This window comes from Acomys minous, assembly GCF_964271855.1.
Source record: "Acomys minous genome assembly, chromosome: 4".
Classification (NCBI taxonomy): domain Eukaryota; kingdom Metazoa; phylum Chordata; class Mammalia; order Rodentia; family Muridae; genus Acomys; species Acomys minous.
Genome location: NC_140486.1, coordinates 16,899,127 through 16,913,710, shown reverse-complemented (window position 1 = coordinate 16,913,710; position 14,584 = coordinate 16,899,127). Strand labels below are relative to the sequence as shown.

General features: G+C 36.0%; 1 protein-coding gene across 2 annotated transcripts in view; it reads right to left on the bottom strand.

Moving 5' to 3' along the window:
* The window catches only part of DCC (DCC netrin 1 receptor), a 1,088,923-nt gene that overhangs the window by 200,771 nt on the left and 873,568 nt on the right, over window positions 1–14,584 (bottom strand). The gene's annotated exons all lie outside the window — the stretch shown is intronic.

Sequence of the window (14,584 nt, the reverse complement as noted above, 5' to 3'; positions counted from 1 at the left end):
TTGGGATTGCTTTGCCAAATTATATTGCGATTTGTAATTATTATTATGATTTTTATGTAGATTTCTACTACACAAATCACAGTAGCCTGGAATTCACGAAGCTCCTCCCTCAGTCTCATAAATGCTGATATTATGGGTCAGTGCCACTGTGTCTATCTTACATTGCTGGTTTTTACATAAAAACAAACAAATCATAAAAGGTTTCTCTGGATTAAGTCCCCACTGTCTTTGTATATATAGTTCAGACCTTGCTGTTATTTACACTCATGAATTATGTGTTGAATATCTGAGGTCCTGTTTGTGTTCAAGGAAGGGTAGTCAAAGAGAATCATCTTCACTCAAATCACCTTGCTGGAGGAGCTTGGTCTTTTCCAGTGTTATATTCTGTGTGGATAGCTTGGTTTAAATTTATCTTCTAAACTTACTAAAATAATAGTATGTTTGTTTTGTTTTGGAAAGAAAATCTTGTTTTTTTATTGAAAACTTATGACACACTTATCATAGAATATAAACCATATTATCAAAGATTTACTTCTTGATTATTCTATTTCTGTGATCAAACAATTAGAAAATAAGGAACAACTTTTAGTTGTGACAGAATAGGTAAAGTGTATCTTTCTAAGTTTTGGCCTGTCTTGCAAATTTCAAATGACTCAGAAGAAATTTCATTTATTTAAAAAGAATACATGTCAATTTGTGTTTGTAATGTAAATATTTTTACTACCTAACCACGTGACTCTATGACCTCATTAATGTGTGTGAAGGCTTACCAATTGGTGTTTAGTGGTGCTCATTGCAGCATCCTGACAAAATGGTGGTGTCACCAATGTTTAGTGACTTCTACATTCCTATATAAAGGTACCAGAATTTGCCAGGTCAAGACACATAGGCCTACAGAAATAGCTGTATAGAAAGTTTCTGCTAATATGCAAATAAGCCCATTCAAATTTACATATTCATCCAAAAGCCAGCAGATTGCTTCTGATTCATTGTCTTAACTTCATTGATATTTGCAGAAGGATTTGGTTCAGCTCCTTCTGTGTTCAGGAAACTGACTGAGTGTTGTTGGAAGTATATTCTTCACAATACTTCCAAGTTAAGAACAGCAAGATGCACTTTACTGTTGAAAAGCATGAGCAACTATCAATACTTCAATCAGCATTTTAATTAAATCTGCAATCATAATGCATCTAATTGATTAACAATTACCAGCACCTGTAGTTGGCTATAATTTCAATTACTAATTACATTACGGCTGATTGCAGAAAATGATATTTGTACGAGCATTGATAGAAAAGAATAAAATAATTCTAAAATAATTAATCAATAAAACTGAGATCAGTGTAAATTCAATATGATAGAAGATATTTTAGTTTTAGCAATGTCATAAATTATTCTCTAAAACACAATATAAAGACAAGTTACATAGTAATCAATTAATTTATCTAACCATTTTTTCTGAAATATGTGGAAATACATGAGTACAAAGAAAGACAAACATTATAAAGAAGATTCTAAACATTAAATAAGAATAAATACTCATTCCTAATATATTTCATTTCATTTCATTTTATTTCACTGGATGTAGAAAAGGCCTATAACAAAATCCAACACCCCTTAATGATAAAAGTCCTAGAAATATTAGGGGTACAATGGATATAACTACATATAATTAAGTCAACTTACATCAAGCTTATAGCAAACATAAAATTAAATTGAGAGAAACTCAGAATAAATTCCCTAAAATCAGAAAAAGGCAAAGTTTTTCAATGTCTCCGTACAAACCCAATATATTACTTAAAGTCTTAGTTTAAACAATAAGATAACTGAAAGAGATCAAGAGTATGCAAATTGGAAATGAAAAAGTCAAATATCTTTATTTGTAGATGATACACACTTACATACACATATATGTATACCCTAAAAAACCCACCAGGGAAACCCTACAATTGTCAAATATTTTCAGCAAAGCAACTAAATACAACATTAACTCACAAAGACGAGTAGCCCTCCTACATATAAATGAGAAACTGACTGAGAAAAAAGTCAGGAAAATAACACCTTTTACAATAGCCAAAAATAATATAAAATATCATGGGGCAACTCTAGCCAAGCAAGTGAACAACTTGTATAATAAAAACCTCAAAACATTGAAGAAAGAAATTGAAGACTGTATCAGAAGATGGAAAGCTGTACTATGCTTGTGAATCTGAATCTGTAGGACTAACAATATGGTTGTCCTACCAAAACAATTATAGATTCTTGAAATATCTATTAAAATTCCAGCACCATTCTTTACAGATCTCAAAAGGGCAATTCTCAGCTTCATATGGAAAACCAAAACAACAACAACAACAACAGCAACAACAACCACAACAACAGCAACAATAAAAACAGGACAGTTAAAACAGTCCTCAACAATGAAAATAACTACTGGAGTAAGTCCCTCCATTTCTAATTTCAAGTTATACTACAGAACTATATGATGAAAACTGCCTGTTGTTTTCTTTTTTTCAAAATATTTTTTTATTAATTTATTCTTGTTACATCTCAATGGTTATCCTATCCCTTGTATCCTCCCATTCTTCCTTCCCTCCCATTTTCCCCTTATTCCCCTCCCCCATGACTGTTCCTGAGGGGGATTTCCTCCCCCTGTATAAGCTCATAGGGTATCAAGTCTCTTCTTGGTAACCTGCTATCCTTCCTCTGAGTGCCACCAGGTCTCCCCCTCTAGGGGACATGGTCAAATATGACGCACCAGAGTACGTGTGAAAGCCATACCCCATTCTCCACTCAACTGTGGAGAATGTCCTTAAAACAGACACATTAACCAACAAAGTGAAGATTCATACATAAGTCCACACACCTGTGAACACCTGATTTTTTTTATTTAAAAAGGTCAGAAATACACACTGGAAAAAAAATTCAGTATCTTCAATAAGTGGTGCTGGTCAACCTGGATGTCTGCATATAGAAGAATGCAAATCAATCTATACTTATCATCCTGCACAAAACTCAAGTCTAAATGTAAAAAATACCCCAATATAAAACAAGATACACTGAACATGACAAAAAGAAAAAGAAAAAAGAAAGAAAGAAAGTAGAGAATAGACTTGAATTCATTGGCACAAAAGAAGAATTCCTTAGTAGAATATTAATAGCTCAGGCATTAAAATCAACAATTAATAAATGGGACCCCATGAAACTTAAAAGTGTCTAAAACAAGAGACACTGTCAATCAGACAAAGTGGTGGCCCACAGAATGGGAAGTGGTTTTTTACCAACTCCTCATTTGATAGAGGAATAATATCCAAAATATATAAAGAACTCAAGAAACTAGATATCAAAAAATAATAATCCAACTAAAATGGGGTATAGATTTAAGCAGAAAATTCCCAATTTCCCAAAGGAAATCAAATGGCTGAGGAACCCATTAAAAATGTTCACCACCCTTAGCCATCAGGAAAATGCAAATCAAAACAACTTTAGGGTTCCATCTTACTCATGTCAGAATGGCTAAGATCAATGACACAAGTGACAGCTCATGCTGGTGAGGATGTGGACTAAGAGAAACATTCAATCATTTCTGGTCAGAGTGCAAACTAGTGTGTCAACTACAGAAATAACTGTGGTAGTTCCTCAGAAAGTTGAGAGCCAATATATCTCAAGGCTCATTGGGCATATACTCATAACTCTTGAGCACATAGGCAAAGAACACTTCATCCTACCACAAGGGTACTTGCTCAATCATATTCATTGATGTTCTATTCATAATATCCAGAAACTGGAACCAATCTAGATGTCCTTCCACAGAAGAATGAGTAAGAAAAGCATGGTACATTTACACAATGGAGTATTACTCGGCTGTTAAAAAAAAAAGTAACATCATGAAATTTGCAGGCAAATGGATGAAATAGAGTTTCACTTATATGTTTATATTAGATATTAAATGAACAAAACTAACCTATAATCTTAGACCCCGAAGAGTTAGGTGCAATAGGGGACTTGGTAGGGATTGAATAGATTTTACAAGTGGACTGGAGGCAGGTGGGGATAGTAATGAGGGAATCCAGTCTGGAGGGAGAGGGAAGATAGGGTTGAAAGAGAGAATGCAGGAAGGGGCAGCTGGACTACAGGGGCAATTTGAGGGATGGTATGGGAGTGCAATGGAAACATCCTAAAGTAAATGAAGGCAGTACTAATGAGGTATCCTAATATGGGAGATACAAAGTCCCATCTAATCAAATTGCTACCAAACAGAGCGTCCAGTACTCAAATTTTGTTGCATTCAATTGAGTCGTGGGCCAAGAGGGTCCACTGGAAATACCAAACAACCCAAGATGTTGCTAAGAGAGCAAGTTCCTCTCTACCAGCTGACAGTGCATCCTGTTGCCAAGGACAACATCACACAACTCCTTGAACATGCAGAAGTCTAGCTGGTGCCTATATGGACCCTTCACCCCTATGTTCTCACACCTTTGGCTACCAAAGGAGAAACTTAAACACCAATGCAGCCACAAAAACTACTTGCCTAGAATATGTCCTCCCTGCAAGAAATGCTACATCAATGGTGGCACAGAACTTTTGGGGATGGCCAACCTATTGCTGATTTGACTTGAAGCTCATTCTAGAAGACGGAACCCATAAACCCCATACTGCTTGGGTGACCAAAAAGTAGAGACTAAATAGCCAAGATACCTGCGGAAAACTGAAACCAAACTCTAGGTTTAGTAAAACCACATGCCATTCATTTGTAAAATGACTCCTAATGATATTGTGCTATACTCATACATCAGTGCCTTATTCCGTCATCACCAAGATGATTGAATTATCACCAGAAGAGGTTTCCTTCTGCATCATACAGGAACAGATGCATATACCCATAGCCAGACATAACACACAGAATCTTTGGAACACACAGATCTAAATGGTATGTCTAATCAAATTCCTCCTCTTAAAAGTAAGGGAACCCCTCAGAAGAGGAGGAGGAAACGTAAGAGCCAGAGGGATGATGGACACCAGAAAAACAAGGACCAGGCTTGTTCTCAGTCAAATCTGAAAGAGACATATGCCCTCTCAGAGACTGAAACAGCAAGTGCAGGGTCTGCAGCATTTCCTCTGAGCACATATACATTTCACCTTAGTGTCTTTGTGGAATTCCAGAGTGTATGACTATGTGGGTCTCTGATTCTTGTGCCTGTTCTTGGGGCTCTTTTCCTTTTCTTGGTTGCCTGATCTACCCTCGATGTTATGGTTATTTTTGTTTGTTTGGTGCTTTTTGCTGTTGTTGTTTTGCTTTGTTTTTTTTGTTTTGTTTTATTTTATTTTGTTTTTGTTGCTGCTGTTTTGTTTTAGCTTTACTTGCTACATTTTATTTTGTTGTTATCTCTTAGAAGTCTGTTCTTTTCTCATGAGAGACAGAAAGGGAGTAGAAGCAGAGGAGGAAAGAAGGTGGAAAGAGGGGTAGCAAAAGGGGAAACTGTAATAGGGATATATTGTCTGGGGAAAGAATCTACTTTCAATAAAATGAAAACATGTTTTAAAAGTAAACAGGTTTTGGGCTGTGGAGGTAAGGTCATTGGTACAACCTTTCCATAGAAGCATGAGGAACTGAATTCAGATTCCCAGCATGCACAGGAAATTTGGATTCAATCGTAGCACATGTAAGTCCAGCATTGGAGATGGGAGACAGGTGGGTCCTTGGAGCTCACTGTCGAGCTGCCCCAGCCTGATTCTGAGCTTCAGACTCCCCAAGAGACACTGTTTCTAAGTGTCAGGGGCAGAATGGCAGAATGCCTACAATGACATATTCAGTGTTCATTTCTTGTACACACACAGACACACACAGACACACACACACACACACACACACAGACACACACACACACACACACACCAATCAAAGATATACAAATATTTGTTTCTTCTTTATTCTCCATGTGCCATGTTAATTAATGGTCACTGCTTAGAAGAGATCTTCACTTATTTTTTTAGCCATAGTAAGAATTTAAGAACAATTGTTCTAAACATAGTAATCTTATATATGTAAAACTAAACCACAGTAGCAAATATTTTAGTGCACAACCTCTACCTTTTGATTTTGTTATATTTAGGGAATTTTACCACAGTTTAAGATAACATCTAAGGCCTGGGAAATTTAACTCTTCAAAACTTGAAAAATTGTCCTCATTTCTCCTCATTGCAATATCCACCCCCCACCCCACCTAGGAATGTGAACCACAAGAATCCATTATATAATATTTTATATTCTCTTTGTGATAGTTGAGATAATATTGATGCGTTTGTCTTGATTTTTACATACTCTGACAGTTTTAATATTTATTTCTGATGTGAAACTCCTCATTACTCATTGTATCCCGAATCAACACAACAAGAACGGTAAACAACACCATATCACTGCACTAGGATTCTTATGACAAGTTAAAAAGAAAACAGAAGAGGATGTAAATAAATGGGTATCAGTACATTGACGGTAATGACTCTTGGAGCAGCTGTTTTGGAAGGTAATTTAGGAATGGTTGAAAATATTAAACACAGAATTATAAAGACCAAGAAATTATTTCCTAATTCTTCACACATGATAATTGACAACATATAAGTGTACCCAGTGCATACAAAATATTTATTTGTAACATTGTTCAGAATAGGAAAAAAGAGAATGGAAATATGCCAAATGTCAATCATCTGAAGAACAGGGAAAATGTAATGCATCTAAATAATGGAATAACATTTAGGCAAGACAAGGAACAGAATATTCATACATGCTGTACTGTGAATGAACTCTGATGTGTCAGTTAGTCACAGGCAACACACACTACAGAACTCTATTTACATAAAATTTAAAGAATTAACAAGTCTATAGAGACAAACAACAACAACAACAAACCGATTAAAAACTGCTGACCATAGATTTGTGGGAGGAATTCCAGGGAGAAAAGAGATGCTATCGAAGGTTACACTAGCTCTTTAAAATATGATACAACTTTTACAAAAAATATTGCAATGGCTATACAACTTTAAGTGATTGCCATGTTTCTTATAGAAAACAAGTTATTCTAAAAGGTTGTAGCATCTCCAGATAGCTTAGTTTTTGAATAGATCTAACAAAGATCAATGAACAAACCTTGGAGACTACGATCCCACTCCTTCTGATCTTATTTAACAGAACACACAAGACAATATTCATAGCAAGTAGAGATAATTGAAGTCTCATATACAAATATAAATGAAAGTAGACATGAAGTTATGCATAGTTTTGGAAAAATACTTGTATAATCTTACTTATTTGCTTAAGACCAAGATAATATAATAATATATTTAATATCTTTATAGGCAACACACTTTTCTTCTAATGTCAATTCCCATTTATTTGTTGGATCATTTTTTATGGAACTTAAATTAATAAACTCTTGCAGCTTTGTATACTAGGGTTTTTAATGTTAAGTTTATAGTTCAATTCAATGAATGTATTATTACATACAAGTCATAATGAAGGTTTGTTTTCATTTACTCAATCTTTACATCAAAGAGCAATTTATGCTTTCATTGTTAACAATATATCCATCGCTAGTACACTTTAAAGACATTTAGCATGATTTTTATTTACATGTGCAATGAGAAAAATAGTGGAGGGATCACTTTAAAGACAATGATAGCTCTTCTACAGTATGACAAAAGGTTTAAGACAAATAGGCTAAGAACATGAATGTACTTCTGAGTGAAAGTGATTACCTAACTACAAATGACATAAGTTACCGCTAAATTTTCAGTTTCATAACTTTGCTAGAGTACCAAGAGCCTGTGGAATATAAACAGTTGTGAGGAAAGAATAATAAAAGAAATACACAGAAGTGCACAGGGTCTTAGATTTTGGCAGATGAGCTGGTTGAGATGGTAAGGAGCTGGGTCTTGTAAAGCAGGTGTGTCTTCAGAGCTGGCAAATTGTGAGAGCTCTTGAAAACTCAAGCTGCTTCAAGGGCAAGCAGGGAGTAACCACATCATGCATTCTGCTGGTTTTGATAAAACCACAGATTCAAATACATATGCATTCCTATATACACTGATTATTTTTATAAATGCCATTCTTGAATTTTCCTCTATATACCCAAATGCTCAAACATCCCATCTCTTCGTTATGTTTCGAAGACACTCTAGAACACTGGAGTACCCTCAAGCCAGAAACTTTCTTTTGATATCTACTTTTAACCTCTCATCTGAATGTATTACTAATAGCTTTAATTTCTCAATTAGATTAAAATACAGTGAAATCATTCTTAAATAATATTATCTAAGTCAGTAGCTCCTTCCTTTAGCCATCTTTGAATTAAAGACTTACTAGGAAAGGAAAACAGGAAAGAAATAAGAGGCATAAAAGAAAGAATACAATTTCTTCTTAACTGCATTAATCAGAATGCTTTTGTGTATAGTCAGCTTTATATCTATTCCAGATTATCATGGAAAAGATAGTAAACAGGTAAATATTTCAACTGTGTAAAATTGAGGACTTCAGTGTGAAAGACCTCTGTGGGAGCTAGTACTGTATGCTCTAAGCTTTAGGATTTCAATGAAATAATGATTTTAAAGGTATTCCACATTGCTTGGATGCCTGGGGGGCTATGGTAAAAATATTCACTTTGTACTAATTAGGCCAGTGCTTATGCACAGATTATTATTATTATTTTTATATTCTCTTTTTCTTCTGATCACTAGTGAGTTGAGCAGACAATACAATAAGGCTGCTGAGTATTACTGGGAAATGGAGTGACCAGAAGTCATCAGCAAACATTCTCAACACATCGATTTTCTGTTTAGGATTAATGACTGGGGTCAACTCAGAGCAGGCCTTTAAATTTTGTGCCCAGTGGCATTTGTTTAATTAGAAGTCTCTTTTGCTCCCTGCACACATTCAATAACACAAGGCTCAGAACTAGACTGTGTATCTTATATCTTAATTTAGAGTTACAAATACATCCATTGTTTTCACTTGGTTTCCTACCTCCAACCAAAGAACATTTTAAGCATTAGTCTTTAAGTGAGGGATAACAGGAATGGTGTGGAGTGATGTGAACATGTAGAAATGTGAATGTTCCACATTTATATAACATATCAGGATAATAAGCTCCAAAGATATTACATGGCTTTTTCTGTATGATCTCATCCTATAGTTATTTTACAAATAAGGACATTAAGGTGAGATGCTCTTAACCGTCAGGGTTGTGAATTATACAAATCATTACATTTCTAAATATCCTCTTGAGAATTCTTTTTCTAAGCATAATTCCTGTCTCTCTACTTGGAGTTAGCTTTTCTGGAGGACAATATGGTAATGATGAGAAAGGAAATAAAATTCACATTTTTGGTCCTACCCTTCAGTTGGCCTCGGCAACTGTGGGGCAGAGGAGAGCATATCAAGTTTCAGTCCAGCCCATAAACTTCAAATTATTCACAATTAAAAAAAAACAATCATATGTCTAAAATGGATTCAATCTTTCTAACATGCTGATACTGCAGTTTGGTACCAAAGTAGATTGCTCAGTGCCAGTTATAGCCTCTTTGTGATTGGTTTCATGTGACCCAGCAAAAGTGTGCTACCCTACCTGACAGCATAGTGAAACTATGACAGAAAACTGAACATTTGGAAAAAGGAGAGCCTCTGAAGGTGCATTGTCCTTGAAAGTGGAGCTATGACCTGTTGGGCTCACTTAGATGCTAATAAGATACTTATGTATTTTTAGTCTTTTTTTATGTTTATTGTGGTCTTGTTTTGCAAGGCAATGCCTAATGAGGTAGACCAGGATAACCTGTAACTGTTGAGTAATGGGCATAAAGGCAAATACTACCATGCTCCAGTTAATTTTGTTTTTAACCAAAAATTAAGAACAAATACTGAATTTATAAAACCAAAGTAAAAAAATGCAGAACACACACACACACAGATAATAATAATATATATGCAAAAATAATAAAACAAGCACAGGATTCCTTTAGGAATTACATGGATGAATGATTACCGAACCACAGCATATTGTAAGTGCCACATAAGTAAACCTCTTCTTTCCTCCTAGTGGTATTTCTGAAAAGGCTGGGACATAAATCCTCAATCAGAGTTCAGACAGCATGCATTTTCAAGTCAGCTAGGTAACAGTTCTCCAAATACTTGGCACTCTTCTGCAGCTAGTAGTACATAACACCTCCCAGTTCAATTATTTGGTTTTTGTGAACTAACCTCCTACTAATAAGAATTAAGCCTTTCAAAGATTGTGATATAAGTGCTGGGCATAGCTAATTCTGTGTGGAATGCCAAATCCCACCTTCCCTTGTTCCTTTTCTTGAATAGTAGGTTTCTATATCCACTTTCTTATGTTTTTAATGTATATCCAAAAAATTATATAATAGCGATAAAACCAGAAGTTCAAATGAGACCATTTTAGTTTAAAATCATTATAATTCATTATGCTTTCTTTAAGACATGCTTTTGTCTAACTCAATGCATTTGCCATCTGACTACCATTATTCAATACGAATATAGAGTTAAAATGTTTATTTCTGTTGTTCTACTGTAGTTATCAGAGCTTTTTCTATAAAATAAATGAGAGAGAGAGAAAGAGAGAGAGAGAGAGAGAGAGAGAGAGAGAGAGAGAGAGAGATGACCTGACAAGTTGAAATTGCCAGTTTCAGTAAGAAAAGATACCTGTCATCTAGCCCTTATAAAGTGACATGTGCAGAGCATGGAAGTTCATGAAACACTGCTACAAAGTGAAAGTTCTATCATTGTTTTTGAATACACAATGATATCACACATTTTTTTTTAGATTGCAGAATTTCAAGATCCCAAGAATCTTTGGAAGTCGTACCCATTGATTCAAGAAAACCTAATATGGGATGGAGTCTCATCCATCCAAGGCTTCCTGAATGGGCCTTCTGAACCAGGATGGACTACACAGTACGTTATTGCATGTATCAGTACAATAAGCAATTGTACTGTGAAAATACCAGGTGCTCTTGCTGGGCAAAACTGTGACTGAAAAAGAATTAGTGAGCGGTGAGAGGTGCACTGACCTGTGGATACAAAGATAACATTTTAGAGTACAGTTAGGAATTACACTTGCCTGGTGGAGTGGCAGTAGTAAGTTCTCATCTAAGAAATGTGATCTAATCAGTCCAGGGTAGCTAGCTAGGTATCTAATACAAGGCGTGCCTTCCTCTTGTTGAGCGGCCTTAAGTCTAATTAGACAGCTGTTGGTTACCAGCCAGAGCTCAATGTCACTATTGTATTTTTAGGGCTCTCTTGCTATCCCATTCATTGTTGTAGTTCATAAGTTTCACAGCTGCATAGGGCTGGTGATTGCTTTCCTCACTTGGCTGGCTACATAGTACTCTCTGGTATTCAGACAGTTAAAGCACAGGAAAGAAATTTTTAGGTGGATCCAGCTTAAAGATTTTAGGTCCTGTGTCTGAACTGTGTGGTTTCTTGTGAGGACTCACCTTCAACCTCTGAGAGGCAACCTAAGACAGCAGCAACAGCCTATATTATTTGCGGAGTTACTTGGATTATGCTAACGCTAACTTGAAAAGTTTTAATAAAAAAGAGAAATATTCATCTTAGAATAAAGAAAGGAAAACAATTAGAGAAATAAAATACGTACCCACATTCCTTGTTCTTTCTAAAAATAAGTTATCGAAGTTAAAATGCCTATTGCAGTCTGAGCTACATAAAAAAATAGAATTGTAACAAACATTGCCACTACAATTTGTTTAAAAAAAACCCCACCAAAATATTAACGCCAATAATTTAGTATACTACGAGATGCTAATGTACTTGTCTCTAGAACCTTAAATGGAAACTTCTGGGGCAGACATTGACATCACATGAACTGTCATCATAGCTGGAGGTGGTGCAAAGGAGAGGAGCAGATAACACAATGTATTCCTGCCCATGGAGGTGGCAGTGTGTCTGCGGTCAATGCTCTGCACTGAGGCACTGTGTATCTGCTGCTGTCTGCAGAGGGTTTCATTCTCTTGGTATAGTCTAAGGGAAGAGGAAGAGGGAAATTTTCCCTGGGAGAGGACCTTGGTTTGTCTATTCCATTGTTTTCACATGACAGCAAGGGCAGGGGGAGATGGCAGCAGGCAAGGGATTCTTTCACACCTCTGTCAGAAATTGAATGAGACAAACTCATTCCATGAGATTCTCTAATTTTGTCAAAATTATATCTGCTGTCAAGTCAGCTCTCAGTATGTTGGAGCTGGAGTAAAAGTGACAGTGCTGGATGAATGTGCAGGTTGCACTCCCATTTGCCAAGCAAATATGGCAAGTGAATGGAATAACAAGGGCCAGAGAAGTAACCCCGGTCACCCTATAGGCAAATCAAACGGAGCACAGTAACTGATGAGCACGGTTACTACCCAGTAGTCTCAGAATGTGTGCCCTGGACCAGTGGCAAAAACAGGCTTGCTATTCTATTCCTGGCTCAATTTCATTGCTGACATTTAAGCTGGACAATAAGTTTTTCAGCAGCTCAGAGTGTCATTTACAGTGAAATGTACCTGGTGAAATGATTCATTTAGAGTTTCCAGGGCTCCAAATTGCCACTTCAAACAGGACATACAGCTCAGCCAAATCCCACTGTAAGTACTTCAGATACAGAGAGACACAACCCAAATCCCCAGACGCCTGAGGGATGGTGACTAGCTGGCCATCTCCTTTTCTCAAATTCAGTTTTCACCTGTACTTCTTAAATTTCCCAGACAAGAAGGTCTCAATTGGTTTAATTTAAAGGGGAAAACACCGATTTGTCTCTCTCATCTCTAAGACACTAAGAAGTTTACAAGAGATTGTGAAATACTATAAATATTATTTGAGGAAATTTAGACACATGTGATGCTAATATTAGAAAATTATTTTCACTTCTGCTTATGTGCTGTGATAATAATGTTTATTTTTGAGTATTATATCATAAAAGTATTTTATTTTATGTGTATGGATGTTTTGCCTGCATCTCTTTGGACACCGTGTACATGCAGTGCCTTCAGAGGCCAAGGGAGGACATCAGATTCTTTGAAACTGGAGGTAAAAAAAAAATGTGAGCAACCATGTGACTGCTGGAATCAAATGCAGATCTTGTGCAAGAGGAAGAAAATCTCTTAACTTCTACACCATTTTCTTGAGTCCTAAAGCAGTTTCAATGCAGTTATTTTGTCATGTTCCAATTCCTATTTGTTTCTAGTGCTGGTTAAATGCAGTTAATATTTCTAGTTCTCTTTCTATGTGTATAGTTTTCACTCTACTGTATCATCAATTGCTTTATACCAAATGCTTCACTATTCGGAAAAACACTGGAGAAATCATATACTAGTGACCTTTATATGCATCAATTGCAACCCACGTGTTTCAGTGTGTTTGAGTTTATAGAAAAAGGACATGATTTGAAACTTGCAGGCACAATTTTTCTCTTATGTCTTTTACAGTGCAGATACAATGGTCTGTGGCTCTGTGGGAAGCAAGCGTCAATGAGATGCTGGTAGAGGTTCAGGTGGAAATCAGAAATCTGTGGTTGGCTTTCAAATGGGATCCTAGTGAGGCTGTGACTTCTGCTGCGACCCTGAGAACCCCCAGTGGATAACAAGGACCTATGTCATTTAATAATGACAACAGAGGCTTATAATTCCTAAATAAAACTGGGAAGCATTATTCTAAGGCAACTTCTTCTCATGTGTTGAGAATATCATCAAAGAAATGGTGACTAGAACCATTGTGGTCATCTATACAACTTGCAAGGGCATCTTTGCCTACAACAAATTCACAGAATCCAATGGCCCTGGAATCTAAGCTTTTTGTAAACTTTACCAAAACTAGTATCAATTCCATCTTTTCTTTCATTGAAAAGAAGCTCTGAAATCTCTGCCACATACTTTTGATACACATGTGTGTTTTACTATACATGAGACACTTTTCTTCTGTTAATTATTTTCTATTCCTTTTCACCATATATTCTGTGAAGTGTCCCTTTTTCATTGAAGCCTTTTCCTTCCCTATGCCCATCCCTACTTAAAAATAAAAACTCACTTCCCTTTCTCTGTTCTTATAAAACAATGGACTGTGAGCACAATCAGATTGAATAAAATATTGTAGCAAAAAGTATAGCCTCTGAGACAGATAAAAATAAGTCCATTCAGCCAACCGAGTTGTGTACTATGTGAGAAACAAAGGGTTCACTATAGCCATTTTGTACAAAGCTTTCTATTTTATATAGGGAGATTTTAAAAAAACTGACTAACACAAGAAGATATTTCAAACATAGAGGTACAGTGTAGACATAGATTGACGTAATGCAGTCATGGTTACTGGAAGCATAAACATTGCTTTAGCAAGACTAAATAAAGAATTTCTGAATAGGCAATGGTTATTCTACTTGAGACTTGTAGGATAAGATGGATGAGCCACCAGCAGTAAATATGGTTAGAAATAGGTGTTCCAGTGCAATGAGACAAAGAACAAAAGACACAGAGATAGTACTAGGAAATATATACATGACAGTGAACATTTTGGATACCAAATACACAT